The 9,591-nt window shown below is 47.3% G+C and overlaps 3 non-coding genes across 3 annotated transcripts; 2 read left to right on the top strand and 1 right to left on the bottom strand.

Annotated features, from left to right (window-relative positions):
• Positions 1-1,679: 1,679 nt before the first annotated feature.
• Positions 1,680-1,793, bottom strand: trnal-caa (transfer RNA leucine (anticodon CAA)). The gene is made up of 2 exons: positions 1,756-1,793; positions 1,680-1,725 (listed from the first exon to the last, which is right to left on the bottom strand). It is a non-coding gene; the product is annotated as a tRNA-Leu (tRNA).
• Positions 1,794-6,091: 4,298 nt separating this feature from the next.
• trnar-ccg (transfer RNA arginine (anticodon CCG)) lies at positions 6,092-6,182 on the top strand. Its single transcript is given in 2 exon segments — positions 6,092-6,128; positions 6,147-6,182. It is a non-coding gene; the product is annotated as a tRNA-Arg (tRNA).
• A 3,034-nt stretch (positions 6,183-9,216) lies between these two features.
• trnal-caa (transfer RNA leucine (anticodon CAA)) lies at positions 9,217-9,330 on the top strand. Its single transcript has 2 exons — positions 9,217-9,254; positions 9,285-9,330. It is a non-coding gene; the product is annotated as a tRNA-Leu (tRNA).
• Positions 9,331-9,591: the final 261 nt, after the last annotated feature.

Genomic DNA, 9,591 nt, shown 5'->3' with positions numbered 1-9,591 from the left:
TCAATCTTCTAAATTCCAGCGAGTACCAGCCGAGTCTATCCAGTCTTTCTTCATATGAAAGTCCTGCCATCCCAGGAATCAATCTGGTGAACCTTCTCTGTACTCCCTCTATGGCAAGAATGTCTTTCCTCAGATTAGGAGACCAAACCTGTACGCAATACTCCAGGTGTGGTCTCACCAATGCCCTGTACAACTGCAGCAGAACCTCCCTGCTCCTATACTCAAATCCCCTCGCTATGAATGCCAACATACCATTCGCTTTCTTCACTGCCTGCTGCACCTGCATGCCTACTTTCAATGACTGGTGTACCACGACACCCAGGTCTCATTGCATCTCCCCTTCTCCTAATCGGCCACCATTCAGGTAATAGTCTGCTTTCCTGTTCTTGCCACCAAAGTGGATAACCTCAAATTTATCCACATTATACTGCATCTGCCATCATTTTGCCCACTCGCCTAGCAGCCTCCTAGCATCCTCCTCACAGCTAACACTGCCCCCCAGCTTCTTGTCATCCGCAAACTCGGAGATGTTGCATTCAATTCCCTCGACCAAATCATTAATATATATTGTAAATAGCTGGGGTCCCAGCACTAAGCCTTGCGGTACCCCACTAGTCACTGCCTGCCATTCTGAAAAGGACCCGTTTATTCCTACTCTTTGCTTCCTGTCTGCCAGCCAGTTCTCTATCCACATCAATACTGAACCCACAATACCGTGTGCTTTAAGTTTGCATACTAATCTCTTATGTGGGACCTTGTCGAAAGCCTTCTGGAAGTCCAGATATAACACATCCACTGGTTCTCCCTTACCCACTCTACTAGTTACATCCTCGAAAAATTCTATAAGATTCGTCAGACATGATTTACCTTTCATAAATCCATGCTGACTTTGTCCAATGATTTCACCACTTTCCAAATGTGCTGCTATCCCATCTTTAATAACTGACTCTAGCATTTTCCCCACTACCGATGTTAGGCTAACTGGTCTGTAATTCCCCGTTTTCTCTCTCCCTCCCTTTTTAAAAAGTGGGGTTACATTAGCTACCCTCCAATCCTTAGGAACTACTCCAGAATCTAAAGAGTTTTGAAAAATTATCACTAATACACAGTTCAGTTGTGGCATTAATTATCACTAATGCCACAAAACCCTTCAGCTTGCACTCTGACTCCGCCGAATCCTTCTATAGTCTGAAGGCGGTGAATCTGTGGAATCTTTGCCTCAGATGGCTGTGGAGGCCAAGTCAGCGGTGGTATTTATTCACAAAATGCTGGAGTAACTCAGCAGGTCAGGCAGCATCTCAGGAGAGAAGGAATGGGCGACGTTTCGGGTCGAGACCCTTCTTCAGACTGGATTCAGACCCAACCCGGATGACCCAGACCCAAGTCAGCAGATATCTTTAAGGCAGAGGCGGACAAATTTTTGATTAGTACGGGTGTCAGAGTCATTGGGAGAAAGCAGGAGAATGGGGTTAGGAGGGAGAGATGGACCAGCCACGATTGAACGGCGGAGTAGACTTGATGGGCCGAATGGCCTAATTCTACTCCTATCATTTCAAACCTTAGGGCAAACCAACTTTGCCTCCGTTTTTTCTCAACTGAAACAACGCTGGTCCCACCAGCCGTAATTAATTGAGATGGATTGAAAGGGTGACAAGGACAATCGTTATTAAAAAAGTGTATGTCAGGAGTGGGATTCGAACCCACGCCCTCAGTTGAGGACCAGAATACCCGCGTTCTAACGGAAGGAATTGACCCCTTGAGTCTGGCGCCTTAGACCCCTCGGCCACCCTGACACCCATACAGAAGCGCCTCTACATCCGAAATATAGAGATCAAGATCCTACATTGTTGTAAACAATGAGACGTAGATGGAGGTTTACACAGAGTACTGGAGTAACTCAGCGGGTCAGGCAGCATCTCTGGAGAGGACATGGATAGGTAACGTTTCTGGCGACTAAGTTTGAAGAAGTGGCTCGACTCGAAAAGCCATCTATCCATGTTCTGCAGAGATGCTGCCCGACCCATAGAAACATAGAAACATAGAAAATAGGCGCAGGAGTAGGCCATTCGGCCCTTCGAGCCTGCACCGCCATTCAATATGATCATGGCTGTTCATCCAACTCAGTATCCCGTACCTGCCTTCTCTCCATACCCCCTGATCCCTTTAGCCACAAGGGCCACATCTAACTCCCTCTTAAATATAGCCAATGAACTGGCCTCAACTACCTTCTGTGGCAGAGAATTCCACAGACTCACCGCTCTCTGTGTGAAAAAAAACTTTCTCATCTCGGTCCTAAAAGACTTCCCCCGCTGGTCCTAAAAGACCCACTGAGTTACTCCAGCACTTTGTGTCTCTTTTGAGAAGCCAGCATCTCTAGTTCCTGTTAGCTGTGAGTGTTACGCGCCTTCGCCTGCACTGATGTGCAAGTCAAGTCAAGTCAAGTCAATTTATTTGTATAGCACATTTAAAAACAACCCACGTTGACCAAAGTGCTGAGATGCTGGTTTACACCGAAGGTAGACACACAATGCTGGAGTAACTCAGCGGGTCAGGCAGCATCTACTGGAGAGAAGGGATGGGTGACGTTTCGGGTCGAGACCCTTCTTCAGACTGAGATTCGGGGGGAAAGGGAAAGGAGAGATATAGACGGCGATGCAGAGAGATATACAACAAATGAATGAAATATATGCAAGAAAGTAACGAGTATAAAGGAAACAGGCCATTGCTAGGCCATTTGCTAGGTGAAAACGAGAAGCTGGTGGGACTTGTGTGGGGGAGGGATGGAGAGAGAGGGAATGCAGCGGTTCCTTGAAGATAGAGAAATCAATATTCATTCCTGAAGAAGCGACAACCACGGGTAACATGGAACACTGCAGGAAGGAACTGCAGATGCTGGTTTAAACCGAAGATGGACACAAAATGCTGGAGTAACTCGGCGGGTCAGGCAGCATCTCTGGAGAGAAGGAATGGGTGACGTTTCGGGTCAGCCTGGAGAAGGGTCTCAACCCGAAACGTCAGCCCGTCCCTTCTCTCCAGAGATGCTGCCCAGTTACTCCAGCATTCTGTGTCTAACATGGAACACTGCTGTGTGGCTGGGTATTGAGAAGCAAAGGTAAAGGCTGAATTGAGGAGATGCCGGCGGTTGCGGGAGGGAGGGGAAGCTGGGGAAAGGTGTCAACAGGTTACAACCGGAGTCGGGCAGCGAATTTCAAGCGAGCTTGTTGGGCAGCGCCCCACTGAACCTGGCGTTGATTCTGGCGGTGGAATGAAGGCGCCGCGCTGCAGGGGTCCTGTGTTCTCAGCGAGGGGTGGGTGACAATACAATAGACAATAGGTGCAGGAGGAGGCCATTCGGCCCTTCGAGCCAGCACCGCCATTCAATGTGATCATGGCTGATCATTCTCAATCATTACCCCGTTCCTGCCTTCTCCCCATACCCCCTGACTCCGCTATCCTTAAGAGCTCGATCTAGCTCTCTCTTGAATGTTGGGAGTCAATGTGAACGAGTTGGCTTTTATAAATTGTCCCTAGTGTGGAGGATATCGGGCATCGAGTAGCAGATATTGGGTAGTTTGGTTTGGTTTGGTTTGGTTTGGTTTGGTTTGGTTTGGTTTGGAGATACAGCGCAGGACAAGGGGGAAAGGGCGTCACAGGTTGGGTTTTTTTGTGGTGGAGATTTGCTGCAAGATGAACGGGGAAAATAATATGGAGAACTGTGGAACCGGTGAAACGACTATAGTGGGGGAAGGGGGAAAAGGGGGAGGGGTGAATGTAAGTAGAAGTTACTTATAGTCACATATGGGTGACCGCTGGTCGGCGCTGACTCGGGTCCGTTTCCACGCTGCATCTCCGTCTCTCCCTCCCAACCCCAATCTACTGTCTTCTCCCCATAACCCCTGACACCCGCACTAATCAATAATCTATCTATCTCTGCCTTAAATATATCAATTGGCTTGACCTCCACAGCCGTCTGTGGCAATGAATTCCACAGATTCACCTTTCAGTCTGACCTTTTCACCGCTGTAGTCGTTCGGCTCTTCACGTTGGCTCCTCCATGGTCTCACTGATCTTCCCGCTCAGTTTAAATTCCCCACATCGTCATCCGGCCCTTTAGTCTAGTTTAGTTTAGTTCGTTTAGTTTAGTTAGTTAGTTTAGTTAGGTTAGTTTTTGGTTTGGTTTAGTTTAGTTTGGTTTAGTTAGTTTAGGTTAGTTTAGGTTAGACAATAGACAATAGACAATAGACAATAGACAATAGACAATAGACAATAGGTGCAGGAGTAGGCCATTCAGCCCTTCGAGCCAGCACCGTCATTCAATGCGATCATGGCTGATCACTCTCAATCAGTACCCCGTTCCTGCCTTCTCCCCATACCCCCTCACTCCGCTATCCTTAAGAGCTCTATCCAGCTCTCTCTTGAAAGCATCCAACGAACTGGCCTCCACTGCCTTCTGAGGCAGAGAATTCCACACCTTCACCACTCTCTGACTGAAAAAGTTCTTCCTCATCTCCGTTCTAAATGGCCTACCCCTTATTCTTAAACTGTGGCCCCTTGTTCTGGACTCCCCCAACATTGGGAACATGTTTCCTGCCTCTAATGTGTCCAATCCCCTAATTATCTTATATGTTTCAATAAGATCCCCCCTCAACCTTCTAAATTCCAGTGTATACAAGCCCAATCGCTCCAGCCTTTCAACATACGACAGTCCCGCCATTCCGGGAATTAACCTAGTGAACCTACGCTGCACGACCTCCATAGCAAGAATATCCTTCCTCAAATTTGGAGACCAAAACTGCACACAGTACTCCAGGTGCGGTCTCACCAGGGCCCGGTACAACTGTAGAAGGACCTCTTTGCTCCTATACTCAACTCCTCTTGTTACGAAGGCCAACATTCCATTGGCTTTCTTCACTGCCTGCTGTACCTGCATGCTTCCTTTCATTGACTGGTGCACTAGGACACCCAGATCTCGTTGAACTCCCCCTCCTCCTAACTTGACACCATTCAGATAATAATCTGCCTTTCTATTCTTACTTCCAAAGTGAATAACCTCACACTTATCTACATTAAACTGTATCTGCCATGTATCCGCCCACTCACACAACCTGTCCAAGTCACCCTGCAGCCTTATTGCATCTTCCTCACAATTCACACTACCCCCCAGCTTAGTATCATCTGCAAATTTGCTAATGGTACTTTTAATCCCTTCGTCAAAGTCATTAATTAGGTTAGGTTAGTTTAGATTAGTTTGGTTTGATTTAGTTTAGTTTAGTTTAGCTTGGTTTGGTTTGGTTTGGTTTAGTTTAGTTTAGTTTAGAGATACAGCGCGGGATACAGAAAGGACGCCACAAGTTGTTGTTTTTTGTGGTGGAGATTTGGAGAACTTTGGAACTGGTGAAACGACTATAGTGGAGGAAGGGGGAAAGGGGGAGGGGTGGATGTAAGTAGAATTTACTTATAGTTACATAGTTCAATATTCGTACCGTTGGGGTTATAAGTTGCCTAAGAATTTGAGGTGCTGTTCCTCCAGTTTGCGCTGGGCCTCACTCTGGCAGTGGAGGAGGCCCGGGCCAGGAAGGTCAGAGTGAGGATGGGAAGGCGAGTTGAGAAGGTTAGAAACCGGGAGAGTCCAAGGCGGACCAAACGCAAGTGTTTAGCAATGTCACGGTTCTCCACATTGTATCCCTCCTCACATTACACCTTTCCTAACTAAACCTGGCACGGGTGTCAGGGGTTGTGCAAAGAAGGCAGGATATTGGGGTTAGGAGGGAAAGATAGATCAGCCATGATTGAATGGCTGAGTAGACTTGATGGGCTGAATGGCCTAATTCTGCTCCAATCACTTATGACCAACATTGGACCCACATGGGACCACCCTGCTTGAGGTAATGTGTGGCTGGTCCTGGCCTTTACTCACCTCCAGCTCTTCACCCCCTCCCACACCCCCTACTTTCAGTATGAAGAAGGGCCCTGACCCAAAACATCACCCATCCCTTTTACTCCAGAGATTCTGCCTGACCCACAGTTATCCCAGCATTTTGTGCCCATCTTTGGAGATGAATGGTTGTTCATTCAAAATACTGTACGTATCGGCCGTGTGGCCTAATGGAGAAGGCGTCTGATTCCGGTAACTAATATTTGGAATGATCAGAAGATTGCAGGTTCGAGTCCTGCCATGGTCGGCTACAATCCAGTGTACTTGTATTTTGTTGTACAATAGGTTGGTTTTGAACAATGAAAGCACAGAGGAACAACACAGGCAATTGGCACTCGCTCAGATAGGCTTTAGCCATACAGCATGGAAACAGGCCCTTCGGCCCACCGACCCCGCACTAGCACGTGTGAGGGGCGAGAACAAAGGGGGAACCTGGCGTGGGGGGAGGGCGCCGAGAACAAGAGGGAGGGGAGTTGGGGGGGTTGAAGAAGGGACCAACGATATTTAATGGTACTTTGTAAGTTTGTCGGCACCTTGTGGCAACTCAAAAACAAAGAATTTCACTGTACCTCATGGTACACGTGACAATAAAGTTTCTACCTACCTACCCATCCATCCATCCATCCATCCATCCATCCATCCATCCATCCATCCATCCATCCATCCATCCATCCATCCATCCATCCATCCATCCATCCATCCATCCATCCACCCACCCCTCCCCCTTCCTCCACTATAGTCGTTTCACCAGTTCCAAAGTTCTCCAAATCTCCACCACAAAAAAACCAACTTGTGGCGTCCTTTCTGTATCCCGCGCTGTATCTCTAAACTAAACTAAACCAAACCTAAACTAAACTAAATCAAACCAAACTAAACCAAAATAACCTAACCTAACCTAACCTAACCTAACCTAACCTAACCTAACCTAACCTAACCTAACCTAACCTAACCTAACCTAACCTAACCTAACCTAACCTAAACTAAACTCAACTAACTAAACTTAACTAACTAAACCAAACTAAACTAAACTTAACTAAACTTAACTAAACTAACGAAACCAAACTAAACTAAACTAAACTAAACTAAACTAAACTAAACTAACTAAACCAAACTAAACCAAACCAAAAACTAACCTAACTAAATTAACTCACTAAACTAAACTAGACTAAAGGGCCGGATGACGATGTGGGGAATTTAAACTGAGCGGGAAGATCAGTGAGATCATGGAGGAGCCAACGTGAGGAGCCGAACGACTACAGTGGTGAAAAGGTCAGACTGAAAGGTGAATCTGTGGAACTCATTGCCACAGACGGCTGTGGAGGTCAAGTCAATTGATATATTTAAGGCAGAGATAGATAGATACTTGATCAGTGCGGGTGTCAGGGGTTATGGGGAGAAGGCAGGAGACCGGGGTTGGGAGGGAGAGATGGAGATGCAGCGTGGAGACGGACCCGAGTCAGCGCCGATCAGCGGTCACCCATATGTAACTATAAGTAACTTCTACTTACATTCACCCCTCCTCCACTATAGTCGTTTCACCAGTTCCACAGTTCTCCATATTATTTTCCCCGTTCATCTTGCAGCAAATCTCCACCACAAAAAAACCCCAACTTGTGATGCCCTTTCCCCCTTGTCCCGCGCTGTATCTCTAAACCAAACCAAACCAAACCAAACCACAACCAAACCAAACCAAACCACAACCAAACCACAACCAAACCAAACCAAACCAAACCAAACCAAACCACAACCAAACCAAACCAAACCAAACCAAACCAAACCAAACCACAACCAAACCACAACCAAACCAAACCAAACCAAACCAAACCAAACCAAACCAAACCACAACCAAACCAAACCAAACCAAACCAAACCAAACCAAACCACAACCAAACCAAACCAAACCAAACCAAACCAAACCAAACCACAACCAAACCACAACCAAACCAAACCAAACCAAACCAAACCAAACCAAACCAAACCACAACCAAACCAAACCAAACCAAACCAAACCAAACCACAACACAACCAAACCAAACCAAACCAAACCAAACCAAACTACCCGATATCTGCTACTCGATACCCGATATCCTACACACTAGGGACAATTTATAAAAGCCAATTCGTTCACATTGTGTTGGTTCCCACCCACGCCTCGCTGAGAACACAGGACTCCAACAGCGCGGCCCCTTCATTGCACCGCCAGGATCAACGCCAGGTTCAGTGGGGCGCTGCCCAACAAGCTCGCTTGAAATTCGTTGCCCGACTCCGCTGGTAACCTGTTGACACCTTTCCCCAGCTCCCTCCCGCAACCGCCGGCATCTCATCAATTCAGCCTTTATAGACCATAGACAACAGACAATAGGTGCAGGAGGAGGCCATTCGTCCCTTCGAGCCAGCACCGCCATTCAATGTGATCATGGCTGATCATTCTCAATCAGTACCCCGTTCCTGCCTTCTCCCCATACCCCCTGACTCCGCTATCCTTAAGAGCTCTATCCAGCTCTCTCTTGAATGCATTACCTTTGCTTCTCAATACCCAGCCACACAGCAGTGTTCCATGTTATACACAGAATGCTGGAGTAACTCAGCGGGACGGGCAGCATCTCTGGAGAGAAGGAACGGGCTGACATTTCGGGTTGAGACCCCTCTGCAGACTGACCCGAAACGTCACCCATTCCTTCTCTCCTGAGATGCTGCCTGTCCCGCCGAGTTACTCCAGCATTTTGTGTCCATCTTCGGTTTAAACCAGCACCTGCAGTTCCTTCCTGCAGTGTTCCATGTTACCCATGGTTGTCGCTTCTTCAGGAATGAATATTGATTTCACTAACTTCAAGGAACCGCTGCATTCCCTCTCTCTCCATCCCTCCCCCACACAAGTCCCACCAGCAATGGCCAGTTTCCGTTATAATCGTTACTTTCTTACATAGCTTTCATTCATTTCATCATATCATATCATATATATACAGCCGGAAACAGGCCTTTTCGGCCCATCAAGTCCGTGCCGCCCAGCGATCCCCGCACATTAACACTAACCTACACCCACTAGGGACAATTTTTACATTTACCCAGCCAATTAACCTACATACCTGTACGTCTTTGGAGTTTGTTCTATATCTCTCTGCATCGCCGTCTATATCTCTCCTTTACCTTTCCCCCCGAATCTCAGTCTGAAGAAGAGTTACACAGTTACTCTGTGTAAACCTCAATCTACGTCTCATTGTTTAAAACAATGTAGGATCTTGACCTGTATATTTCGGATGTAGAGGCGCTTCTGAATGGGTGTCAGGGTGGCCGAGGGGTCTAAGGCGCCAGACTCAAGGGGTCAATTCCTTCCGTTAGAACGCGGGTATTCTGGTCCTCAACTGAGGGCGTAGGTTCGAATCCCACTCCTGACATACACTTTTTTAATAACGATTGTCCTTGTCACCCTTTCAATCCACCTCAATTAATTACGGTGGGACCAGCGCTATTTAAGATGAGGAAAAAACGGAGGCCAAGTTGGTTTGCCTTAAGGTTTGAAATGATAGGAGTAGAATTAGGCCATTCGGCCCATCAAGTCTACTCCGCCATTCAATCGTGGCTGGTCCATCTCTCCCTCCTAACCCCATTCTCCTGTCTTCTCCCCATGACTCTGACACCCGTACTAATCAAAAATC

This window comes from Rhinoraja longicauda, chromosome 37, assembly GCF_053455715.1.
Source record: "Rhinoraja longicauda isolate Sanriku21f chromosome 37, sRhiLon1.1, whole genome shotgun sequence".
Taxonomy (NCBI): domain Eukaryota; kingdom Metazoa; phylum Chordata; class Chondrichthyes; order Rajiformes; family Arhynchobatidae; genus Rhinoraja; species Rhinoraja longicauda.
Note: the sequence above shows the minus strand (reverse complement) of the source record. Positions and strands in the feature narration are given on the sequence as shown.